The sequence below is a fragment of the Lissotriton vulgaris genome, chromosome 5 (assembly GCF_964263255.1).
Source record: "Lissotriton vulgaris chromosome 5, aLisVul1.2, whole genome shotgun sequence".
NCBI lineage: Eukaryota > Metazoa > Chordata > Amphibia > Caudata > Salamandridae > Lissotriton > Lissotriton vulgaris.
In genome coordinates this window covers 710,741,824-710,754,713 of record NC_141693.1, presented here as the reverse complement: position 1 = coordinate 710,754,713, position 12,890 = coordinate 710,741,824, and the positions used below count along the sequence as shown (strand labels likewise).

Here is a 12,890-nt window from a genome sequence, read left to right as displayed (position 1 = left end):
CAATTGGTATTGGGTCACTCTTGTAAGTCCTTGTACAGTGTACCATAGGTACCCAGGGCATAAGTGTAACCAAGGCCTACTAGGGGCTGCAGCATGTATTGTGCCACCCGTGGCTGGCCATCTAAACAGACACAACTGGCTGGTAACACAGCTGGGGCAAGGTGGTGTAATCACCCTTTGCTTTAGATATAGTATACCTATATCTAACCCTAAAGTGGACACATATACTCCTATAAGTCACTCCTATGGCAGGCCTTATCAATCCTGGAGGCAGAGTGCTTGGAATTATGTGAGATGGTGCTCTAGCATGAACTGAGCCTGTCTGCAGCTTTCGGAACCATGTCCTTTAGCTGTTTCCATGATAACGCTATACCATATACTCTTAAGTGCATTATAATCCTCGCGGTTATTGCTAACTTTGGCATAGCATTATCAAAATATGTCGAGTAAGGTGTCATACGAATTGGAATACTACCCCCTCGCCAATTCTGGCGACGGGGGTAGCATTCCGCCCTTTTAGAGGGACACGACATGTATGTAACTGAGAACCCCGGTTAAAGTAAACTCGAGCCTCAGCATCATAAAATGGATGCTGCCACCACAGACACGAGTCTGATCTCCTGCTGCTGAGAGTCCTTCCAGCAAAGGAAGGCCTGGACAAAGGGTTTCCTGCCTTGGGAGGTGCTAGCACCACCCCAGACAGGATTTTGTGTATTGAGGTAGGACAGGCTGAAAGGAATAAGACATGCCTGGGACACACAAGGTGTCCCTGTGCATACCCCTGTTCAAACCAGTTGCTGGGGCACTCCAGCCCCAGCGCGAAACCCGACAATGGATAGGGGGTGTAACCACCCCCCTTCCTGGTCCCACCCATAGGACGGACCTAGTCACAGTACAGCCCCCTTTAGGAGAATAAAGATAGGAGCTGGTCCCATTCCAAATTAAATTAAACTGATTTGAAACTCTACAAAGAAGAAACTCTGGACTTCGACGTTCTGCTCCACAGAAGACTGAAGAAAATCTCCCTTGTGGCCAAGGAGTGACCACCCTGCAGAAGCAGGCACCATCAAGCGTCCTAGCGGTTCACTTTGTCGTCCTTCCCGGTAGAACCAGACTTCAGAGCCCGACGAGACCCGGACTTCCAGACTTCTCTGACCTCTACCTACATCTGCAGCACAGCTGAGATCCATGGGTGTGACGATACACGTGGGACCGGCCATCTTGGAGAAACTGCACTTCACTTCCAGCACGACGTCAGAGGCATCCTCGAGAAAGTGCTTTGGGGATTGAGAAGCCCCAGCCCCGAGCAGCTCCTGCACAGAAGATCAGCCCTCCAGCATCCACGAGATCTGTGTGGGGCCCTTTTGCCTGATTGCTGTTACACTCGGTGTCTGGTCACTTGCCGGCTGGCTAGTGGCCTCCTAGACGACGATCCTTGAAATCTACACCGCTGGTCTGGTCTCTCCAGAATGGCCCTTGCTTCCCTGCAAAGGAGAAGCACCCCGGACCCTCCTGGTCCGCACCAGACGCCATATCCACTCACCGCGTGGGTTGCCTTTGCCAAGGCCTGTTGAATCCGAATCCGGATCAGACACCGCCGACAGCGAGAGCCTGCGTGGGACAGCACGTGCCTCCATCCTGGTAGTCGAAGACACCTCCTGGTCCACGTGGCTGCAGAGTCAAGCGTCCACTCTCCACCTGATCGCGACAACAGCATCTGGTTCCTTCCTGGTTCCAATCCGGTCACTGGCTAGTGACTTTGAACATTGTCCCCTCTGCTTTCAGGTCTTCATCTTCCTCGATCCACCCTTGGATCGCTCCGGACATCTTCCTCATGGTCGCCTGCAGCATCTTTCTTCTAGGCTCCATAAACTTCGACGCGGAAACCCGACACACTTTCACACCTATGCACCCGCAGCCCGTGGGTGAGGTAACAAGAGCATTTCGGTGCTCAAGGGTAGATTGACTCTCCTAGTGTCCCGGTATCCTGTTGTTTTAGTCTTAACCAGTCGGAACTGTCTTTTACTTACCTTTTCGTAATTTGTAGTGTCCATTGACTTTGTTACGCATCTCGCGTGTGAGTTCACACTCTCCACACGCGTCCCGTGGGCCTCCTGCCCCTTACCTAAGGTTAGGGTAGTGTAGTCCCAGCGATCCTACAGCCTCTGGACAGCTCCATTCCTTCTATCGATTTCCTTATACCATTTACTTAGTATATGGTTTGTCGTGCCCCTAGGGCACCATTGTAATTTGTGCAACTTAACGTATTTTTTTTAAGAGTCTTCTCATGTGCTTAGCCTTCTGATCTCATAAAGAGTTCAGAGGTCTTTTGTTAGTGTAGGAAGGTGGATATCTGACTATGGTTGTCCCCAACTTTTTGCCTGGTGTTTTGCTGGTTTTTCGACTTACTTGACCTGGGGCCCTGCTATTCAGGACCCCAGGCCCACTGCTCTCTCTGAAAAAATTGACAACCATGTACCTTAGGTGCATATCCAATTGGATACTGCATCACCTTATCAGTCCCTGTACAGTGTACCTTAGGTACCCAGGGCATAGGTGCACCCAGGGGCTGCAGCATGTATTATGCCACCCCTGGCTGGCCATCCAAATCTGACACAACTGGCTGATCAATCAACTGGGGCAAGGTGGTGTAATCACCCTTTGCTTTAGATATAGTATCCCTATATCTAACCCTAAAATGGACACATATCCTCCTATCAGTCACTCCTATGGCAGGCCTTATCAATCCTGAAGGCAGAGTGCTTGGAATTATGTGAGATGGTGCTCTGGCATGAGCTGAGCCCGTTTGCAGCTTGCGGAACCAAGTCCTAATAGCTGTTCCATGATAACGCTATACCATATACTCTTAAGTGCATTATGAACCTCGCGGTCAAATGCTAACTTTGGTATAGCATTATCAAAACATGTCGAGTAAGGTGTCATACGAATTGGAATACTACCCCTCGCCAATTCTGGCGACGGGGGTAGCATTCCACCCTTCTAGAGGGACACGACATGTACGTAACTGTGAACCCCGGTTAAAGTTAACTTGAGCCTCAGCATCACAAAATGGATGCTACCACCACAGACACAAGTCTGACCTCCTGCTGCTGGGAGTCCTTCCAGCGAGGGAGGCTTGGACAAAGGGTTTCCTGCCTTGTGAGGTGCTAGCACCACCCCAGACGCGATTTTGTGTATTAGGTAGGACAGGGCTGAAAGGAATGAGACATGCCTTGGGCACACAAGGTGTCCCCGTGCATAGTCCGGTCTAAACCAGTTCCTAGGGCACTCCAGCCCCAGAGCTGGCGCAAGACCGGACAAAGGATAGGGGGTGTAACCACCCCCCTTCCTGGTCCCACCCAAGGGAGGGACCTAGTCGTAGTGCAGCCCCCTTTAGCTGAATAAAGGTAGGAGCTGGTCCCAATCCAAATCAGATTAATCTTGACAACTTCCACGAAGAACTCTTGACCTTCGCCCTCCTGAATATCAGAAGACTGAAGAATCTCCCCTATAATCAGGGAGTGACCATCCTGCTCTCCAGGCACCATCAAGCTCCTGTGCGGTTTGCTGCAAGTCCTTCCTTTCCCGGAACCAGACGACCCAGATTGACGAGACCTGGACCTCCAGACTCCTCTGACCTCTACCTACATCCACAGCACAGCTGTGACCCGTGGGTGCGACGAGCAACTTGGAGACGGCCATCTTGAAGAAACTTGCACCTCGCTTCCAGCACGACCGCCGAGGGATCCTCGAGTGAGTGCACTGGGGTCTGAGAAGCCCCACATCGACACAGCTCCTACATCAAAACCCAGCCCCCCAGCATCCACGTGATCTGCGCCGGGCCCTTTTGCCTGGTTGCTGCTTGTCCTGTTGTCTGGTCACTTGCCGGCTGGCTAGTGACCTCTGAGACGACGACCCGAAGAATCCAACACTGCTGGTCTGGTCCCCCAGACTGGCCCTTGCTTCCCTGTGAACGAGAAGCACCCCGGACCCTCCTGGTCCGCACCAGACGCCATCTTTGTTCCACCGCGTGGCTTGCACTTGCCAAGGCCCTTTTGCCCAGATCGACGATCCAACACCGCCAACAGCAGCAGACTACGTGGGACAGCTCGTGCCTCCAGCCTGGTCGTAGAGAACAGCTCCTGGTCCGCGCAGCTACAGAGAGAAGTGTCCCGTCCTTCACCTGACTGCGACGACAGCATCTGGTTCCCTCCTGGTTCCAGCACCGTCACTGGCTAGTGACCGAGACTCTGTCCCCTTCCCTTTCAGGACTTCTTCTTCTTCCTAGTTCCATCCTTGGAACCACCGGACTCCTCCATCTGGCTGCCTGCCAGCAACTCCTTGTTTCAGGCATCACCGGGATCAACACTGCAAATCCAACACCACTTCAGTCCTATGCACCCGCAGCCTGTGGGTTAGGTAACTAAAGCTTCTAGGTGCTGAAGTCCGTGTTCACTATCCTAGTGTTCAGGTCCACTGTTGTTTTCCCTCCATCCAGCCGGGTTCGTCCGGAATCCGTAACTTTGTAAATTGTAACATCCTTAGACGTACGCATCCCGAGTGAGAGTTTCCACTCTGCACGTGAGTCCCGTGGGCCTCCTGCTCCTTACTTACCTAGTCAGTAGCGTAGTCCCAGCGATCCTCCAGCTTCTGGATCTTCTTACAGTACTTTCCTTCCTCGCATTCCATTGTTCTTAGTATATGGTTTGTCGTGCCCCTAGGGGACCATTGTAAATCGTGCAACTTGAGTGTATTTGTCTGAAGAGTTTGTCATGTGCTTAGCCCTCTGACCTCATAAAGAGTTCAGAGGTGTTGTTAGTTAATAAATACTTATTTATTTTCATAACTACCTGTGTGGTGTCCTTTCATGTGGTATTCAAGGGGTTATATGTGGTAAAACAGCTGGCTTCACATGCCAATAGAGTTTAGCCTAAGACTGCTTTGTCCATGCTACCACTAGGATAGCTGGTCTATAAGGTTGACTTACAACCAATCATCATAAGGGCTGCTGTGGGCATCGTTACGGTGGCCCAGGGCACCAGGAGAGGGCCACCGGAGTGAGTAGAATGCCGCGCTAGGCCCTGAAGCCGACAGGGCCCGCATCACGTGACGGGAGAGATGCGAAGTCACTAGCCGCGCCCCCCAGCCACAGCGCAGTGATTGGCTGCCGCCCGGGCAGCCCGAAGAGGCCGGAAGAAGCCAGCCGGCGGTGTCGTGGGGCTCCCGTGGCGAGGAGGGAGCCCCGTTCATGCAGAGGAGGCCGCCCGGAGAGACCGAGAAAGCCCCGGGTCCCAGGAGGGAACCCGGGTGAAGCCGGAGTGTGCAGCGACGTTGCGGGCCCCCGTAGTCTGGAAGGAGCCCCGTGGGAAGCGACCGGAGCGAGAGCTCACCCCGCCGGTCTGTGCCAGAGTGAACCGACGGAAGCCCTGGGTCCCCGTGAGGAAAAGGAGGGGCCCGGGTGAAGAGGGAGGCCGTCGTTGTGTGCCTGCCAAGCCCCAGTGTGTGCCTTGAGACCAGAGCGGGTGCCCACCCCGCCGGTCAGTGCCCCGGCAAGAGGAGCGGCGTGCCACCTGCAGGGCTCCGTGTGGAGAGGGAGCCCTGCTGTCGTGAGGAGAAAGGCTGCTGAAGTGCAGGCTGGGCCCCGGTGTGGGAGAGCCCTGCGAGTGAAGCGTTGTGAGGCAGGGGCCTCGAGGCACATTGTCGGTGCCTGCCCCTACCGCAAAGGAGAACCCCGCAACGACATTAGGAGCCCAGTGAGTGAGGGCTCTACTGAGTGGGTTGGGGGGGTGCCGGGGCACAGGGTCGGTGCCCACCCCCAGGACTGATGTTTTGGGTCGACGGGTGGAGGGACTGAGATCGCCTCTGCCCCTGAAAAGACTGTTGTGGGTTCCGGGGGCCCCTGCAAGGCTTGTGGACTGGGCGGGAGCCCGAATTACAAGGTTGAGGACTGCCCGCCATTGAGATAACCCCTGGTTAGGGGAGTAGCCCAGCCTGCCTGCCCCTGTTAGGATCCTGAGGCCAGTAGTGGGGCCTAAGTGTTGAGGCAGTTGAAAAATTGTGTATTATGCCCCCGTGTTCCGCCTAACCTCAGGTGCACTCAGAGGAGTGAGTTCATGCCTGTTATATTTCCACATGCTAATGTGCCTATGCCTGATGTTAATGCCAGGTACTGATGTTGTACTCCTGATGCCAAGGGTTTGCACCTTGTGTTTTACTTGATGGTGTGCTTACTCGCCCCAGGGTTCTCCAAAGAACTAGTGATGCCTCCCTGTTAAATGGGTCTAGGCTAAGGTTTACGCCCCCAGGTTCAATGTGATTTAAGCCTGGTTTATTTTAGGTGTTCCATCCGTGGCTAAAGCTGTTGATGCCACTTATATGTGCACAGTGGTACCAGCCTACGGAGTTCAGGCATGTTGTGCTTGCCTGCCTAATGTTTTATCTTATCTTGATACTGCTGATTAGTGACGAGTACATTCCTGCTCTACGAGATGGCTACTCTTATTTAAGTAAAGGTTTATGCCTGATTAAGGAAATGCCTTACCTATGCCAGATGTTAGGGCCAGGTGCCGCCTGTTTCTTTCCACAGGAGATGCGGATGCAGGCCCTGCTGGGTGTTTATGCTTAATGTTGTGTTTTACACTTTCTGCCGCCTACCAAGTGGAGGCCAAGGATTAGAGCCTGAGTTGACCCTCCAATATTGACCCCAGATTTCATGTCAATTTGATCAAATTCTGTTTTATTTCAGCCATGGACTCACAGACTTAACCATTTTCCAAATTTTTCCCTTGTAAATAATCCCCCTGATATACTTTGCTCTGGCAACAGTTGGCGCCTTGTTGAGATTAACACTGTTATTGTGCTTTACCTTCGCAGTTTGGAGATAATACAGAAAGTATTCTTTTTCAAACTCGAACTGGTGTTGTCTCTTTTGTGGTGTGCCTGGTGCTTCGTATGTGGGTACTGTGTGGATGCTTCACATGTCCTCTGAAGTTTGGCCTGCCCGCTCTGCTCCATGCTACCCCCTGTAGAAGTGGCAACCCCATGGCAACCCCATTTTCTAACAGTTAGTATTCGATTCCTTTCCTTAAAATATCCCAAGGCGTCAGACTGGATCCGGAAACTTTTGCGTAGCAGTACCCTTGCGCGTCGGTAGACGTCGTCTGCGGCTCCACGTCCGTCGTTTGCGCCGGGATGACGTCGTCGGAGTACTTAGACGCCGCCCTAAAGCGCTGACGTCAGTTCTTCTTTTTTCCGCCCCAGAAAGCGCCGATCCGGAAAAAGTAGTACCCATGGTCACTTTTTGATAAACTTTTTCGATCATTTTTGATCATCTTTCGAAGTCACTCGACTCAGACGGTGCCGGTAGGGGTGCCCGTGTTCAAACCCTGCGTCGATTGTAGCCGACTGATGTCGGTTACCGACCCCCAACGCCGGTGCCTTCACTGTCTGGGCCCCGACCACGACAACAAGTCCTGCTCCGACTGCCGGGCCCTGACGTCCAAAGCTAGACGGGAGCGGTCCCGCAAGCGACTCGAGCTCCGGAAGTTGGCCCCGCGCCGCTCGAAGTCCCGGTCCAGAAGGAGGTCGAGGATCCGGTCGCGGGGCCGGAGTCACCACAGTTCTGGGAGTCGTCATCATTCCTCGGGCTCGAAGTCCTCAGGTAAGAGGCACAAGAAGTCGAAGAAGCGACATCGCTCTTCTGACTCCTCGCGCGACACGGCCGGGGGTTCGGGCGACACTGCCCACGTGGCTCCACCGGCGCCGCAGGCGTCGCGGCCTGCTCCATACCCGCTGGTCCCTGGGCAGAAAGCGACGCCGGAGGAAATCGAGGCCTTCCTCATGGCCATGAGGTCGCTCACTCCTCCGTCGGGTTCCACTGCGCCTTTGGGCAAAGCGGCCCGGACAAAGTCCCCACGCGGGCCGAGTCCTTTGGCCCCGGCGCCGTCGGGTGCTTCGGCCCCGGCAACTTCGGTCCCGATGCCGCAGGGTCCCGTTGGATCCGGATAGTCGCCGGTCGACCTTACGACCTCGCTGGCGCCGTCCCAGGACGACGTCTACCCCGGTCCTACCCTCGATTCGGGTCCAGCGCCGCTAGGAGATTTTTACTTCTACGACCCGGCCCCATCCAGACAACATGACCACCCTCAAGCTCGCCACCCGAAAACACCATCAACTGATCCACGCTGTAGGAGAGTAGGGTCTGCAATCCTATGATCACCCAGATTTTTTGCTTTTGTTTCACTGGTTTACGACTTTCTCTGGCTGTGGGCCTGCTAATCAGACCCACAGCCTGGCTGTTCTCTTTCTAAATTACGACATGTACCCTAGGTGCATTTACCAATTGGTACTGGGCCACCTTATCAGACCCTGTAACTCAGGGCATAGGTGTACCCAGGGCCGCCAGGGGCTGCAGCATGTATTATGCCACCCCTGGCTGGCCTCCTAAATTTGACACAACTGGCTGCATGACAGCTGGGGCGAAGCCGTGTAATCACCCTTTGCTTTAGATATAGTAGCCCTATATCTAACCCTACAATGGACGCCCGAGTTCCTATCAGTCACTCCTATGGCAGGCCTTGACAATCCTGAAGGCAGAGTGCGTGGACTCGTGTGAACTAGGTTCTGGCCCGAGCCGAGCCCGGTTGCAGCTTGCGGAATCAAGACCCAATGGCTGTTCCATGATAACGCGTACCATATCGGTAACTTCGGTGTCGCGTTATCAAGACATGTCGAGTAAGGTGTCATACGAATCGGGATGCTGCCCTCTCACCAACTCTGGCGACGAGGTTAGCATTCCGCCCTTCTAGAGGGACACGACATGTACGTAACTATGAACCCCGGTTAAAGTTAACTAAAGCCTCAGCTCCACAAAATGGATGCTGCCACCACAGACACGAGTCTGACCTCCTGCTGCTGGGAGTCCTTCCAGCGAGGAGAGCTTGGACAAAGGGTTTCCTGTCGAGGGCGGTGTTCGCACCGTCCCAGACAGGGTTTGTGTATTCTGGGTAGGTAGGGCTTTTGCGAGAAGGTGACTGCGGAGTGGCACCCCGGTGCTCACTACGCATCTGCCGGTCAGAACCAGTTCCAGGGGCGCCAGCCCTGGCCTGGGGAAAGTCCGGCAGGGGAGAGGGGTGTAACTACCCCCCTTCCTGGTCCAACCCTTAGGGCAGGACCTAGTCATGTACCCACCCCTTTCTTTAGAATAAAGGCCGGAGCGGGGACCCTTCCAAATCAGATCATCTTTGAATCAAGAACTACTTTCTACGAAAGGACACTCAAGACTCTTCTCAAGATTTCTCCCTTGTGACTAAGGAGTAGTCACCCTGCATCAGCGGGCACCATCCAAGAACTCTGCGGTTTGCTGCAAGTCCTTCCTCAAGGATCCGACGGCCCAGCTCGACGAGAACCGGCTTCCCTGGCACCTCTGACCTCTACCCACGTCATCAGCTTAGCTGTGATCTGTGGGTGCGACGAGACCTCGAGGGACCGGCCATCATCAGAACCTGCACGCTCTTAACCAGCACGACCATCGAAGCAATTCTCTGGTGAGTGCTCTGGGGTCCGAGAAGCCCCGACCCTGAGCCGCTACAGCACCGAAGTGCAGTCTCCCAGCATCTCCACGATCTGCGTGGGGCCCTTCTGCTCGCTGCTCAGCACGTTGTCTGGTCACTAGCCGCTGGCTTGTGCCCTTCTGTGACGACATCCGACAATCAACACTGCTGGTCTGGTTGCCCCAGACTGGCCCTTGCTTCCATCTTTGCAAGAAGCACCCCGGACCCTCCTGGTCCACTCAAGACGCCATCTTAGGCCCACCACGTGGCCCTGAGATCTGCCAAGGCTTGTTGCCCCCATCCTGGGCCCAGCGACGCCGACAGCATCACCCTTCGTGGGACAGCTCGCACCTCCACCGTGGTCGCCGACAACGCCTCCTTGTCCGTGAGACTGCAGAGCCTAGCGTCGCCCACTCACCTGGTCGAGGTGACGGCCAACCGGTGCCCTCGTGGTACCCTCTGACTACTGGCTAGTAGTACGAACTTGGTCCCCTCTGCTTTCAGGTATCAACGAACTCTGATCCAGGCTTGGATCTCTACGAACTATTCATCACTGGTCGCCGGCCAGCAACTCCTTTTCTTCCGGCTCCTGGCTCGTCAGCGAAGACCCCGACGCCTGTAAGACTTGTGCAGCCGCAGCCCTCGTGGCTAGGTAACTCGGCATTTCGGTGCCTGCATAGCCTCTTTACTCTAGGGTCCTGAGTCCCTCGCTCCCGACTTGCCTTATCGGGTCCGCCCGAGACCTTAAACTTTCCGTGTCCTCGGACACTTGTTTTAATTGTGCACTTGAAGTATTTTCCTAAGAGATTTGGTTTGTGCTTAGTACCCTGTCCTCATAAAGAGTACAGGGCTGTTGTGAATCTTAATAAATATCCTGTTTATTTTCATAACACTTGTGTGGTGTCCTTTCACTGGGTGTTCAAGGGGTACATGTGTGGTAAACAGCTGGCTTAACACGCCCTCTCGAGTCTTTAGCCTTAGACTGCTCGTATCCACGCTACTAGGATAGCTGGTCTATAGGTTGACTTACAACCAAACACCATAAGGGTCGTTGGAACGATACATAGCGGTCGCTAGAATAGCGAGCGTTGCATATCGGGCCAACTTCTCACATTGGTGAGCAGCGGTTGGGATTTGAGCTTGCTGTTGTTTTACCACACGTATCCTAAGAATATCTTGTTGAAAGATCACATAAGTACTGTTAGTACATATAACTAAAGCTTAGAATACTCTGAGTTCTACTGAACCAGCTGTTGCAGCTCCTCAAGGCTTAGCACACCTTGGCTGCAACTCTTAGCAAGGAAACAGTAGGTAAACACATAGTGTAGGTAGGTGCATCACTTACACCACACTAGAAACAGTATGTCGGACAAAGGAGGAAACTCTGAGTCTCCCCTTGTGTCAGTTGACCCTCCACAGGTCATCCCTTCGAGATATACTGTGCTGAGCTTCAAGGAGTTAAGACAAGTGTGTCACTCCAGGAAGATCAAGCAGGGGTCTAACCCCACAACGTCCTTTCTGATTGGTCTCTTGGAGACTTATGATGCCAGAAAAGCTGAGACCCTTCCCAGCTCTTCTAATCCAGAAGGAGACATGCCTCCCCTCGAGGGAACCAGAGGCGATCCTGACCTCATCCACCTCTCCACGGAGACTGACGAGGTAGAGGACGATGAGAATGAGGATCCCTCTGGGGATGAGGCAGAAAAGGGACAGGTAGAAGTCGTAAGACTAAGCAGGTCCAACTTAAGCAAACATGACAGTGGTACTGGGGGACTCCTGGGGCCACTATCAGGTCAGCTTAACATTGGGAATGGACGAGCCAGATCTCTGTCAAGAGACTCTGGCAGATCCCTTCAAACCAATGGCTCTCACAACTCTTCGCAAAGAGGGATGACGTCCCCTCAGCGGAGAGTGTACGAAGCTAAGGAAAGGGCAGCTAATCTGAGGATCGAAAGGGAAGAACTTGCCCTGGCCAAAGAAAGGCTTGCCTTTGCTAGAGAGCAACAGTTAAGTGGGGTAGTCCCCACTGGTGGCAGCAATGTACCTAGCAATAGGGAAAGGAGTTTTGATACGAAACACCTTGGTAAGATAGTGCCCCCCTTTAAACAAGGGGACGACATCCACAAATGGATTACTGCTTTGGAGAGGGCCTGCACTGTGCAAGGTGTTCCCCAGAGTCAGTGGGCAGCTATCTTGTGGCTCTCCTTTGAAGGAAAAGGAAGAGACAAGCTCCTCACCACAAGGGTGGAGGATGCGAACGATTACCAAGTCTTGAAAAATACACTCGTTGAAGGGTTCGGCCTAACCACTGAGCAGTACAGGGTGCTGTTCAGGGATACCCAGAAAACGCAGTCTCAAGATTGGTCTGACTTTGTCGATTGTGCCACTAAGGCTTTTGAGGGCTGGTTGCTGGGCAGTAAGGTTACTGATTACAAAGGATTGTATAATTTGATGATGAGAGAACAAATTTTAAACAATTGTCAGAACCAGTTGTTGCATCAGCATCTTGTCGACTCGGATCTGACCTCTCCCCAAGAATTGGGAAAGAAGGCAGACAGATGGGTTCGTACAAGAGTTAAACAGAACCAGGGCCAGAATCAAGGTGGTCAGAAGAAAGCAGACCAGAAGGGTAAAGATTCAAAGGGGGAACAAAATGACCAGAAGTCTTCAACAGGTCCCCAACAACCCAAAGAGGGTGGGGGTCAGGCTCCCCAAAAGAAGAAAGAAGGCCAATCCAAAAGATGGTGCCAGTACTGTAAAAGTAAATCTCACTGGTTTAGTGAGTGCACCAAGAAAGGAGGATGGCAGACTCCTGCCACTGCAGCCCCTAAGGCACCTGTGCCCCCTAGTACAGTCAGCAGTGGTAGTGCGCCTCCCAAGGGTTTAGTAGGGTTAACCCTGGGTTCTGAGGGGCGTGACAACTTAGTTGGCACACTCACTCAGGCTGTCCTTGTCAGTACAGGGGACGCCGACGTGTCCCCTGACATAAGTCCCAATACTTTGGGCAAATACCGACAGACGCCTTTCATAAATGGAAAGATGGCTCAGGCCTATAGGGACACTTGTGCCAGCATCACCATGGTGACGCCTAACTTTGTGGACCCTGGACAGATCATGCCAGGTACAGAATTCCTGGTGACCAATGCAAGCAATGTCACTACCAATCACAGTATGGCAATTGTAGCTTTCTCCTGGGGAGGGGTAACTGGCCAAAAGAAGTTGTAGTTAGTCCAGACCTCCCAGTGGATTGTTTGTTGGGCAATGATTTGGAGTCATCACAATGGTCAGAAGTGGAGCACCGGACTCACATGGAAATGTTAGGTTTGCCAGCACATGTGT

At 53.3% G+C, this 12,890-nt stretch overlaps 1 protein-coding gene across 6 annotated transcripts in view; it reads left to right on the top strand.

Moving 5' to 3' along the window:
- The window catches only part of GBF1 (golgi brefeldin A resistant guanine nucleotide exchange factor 1), a 2,509,897-nt gene that overhangs the window by 1,375,988 nt on the left and 1,121,019 nt on the right, over positions 1-12,890 (top strand). The gene's annotated exons all lie outside the window — the stretch shown is intronic.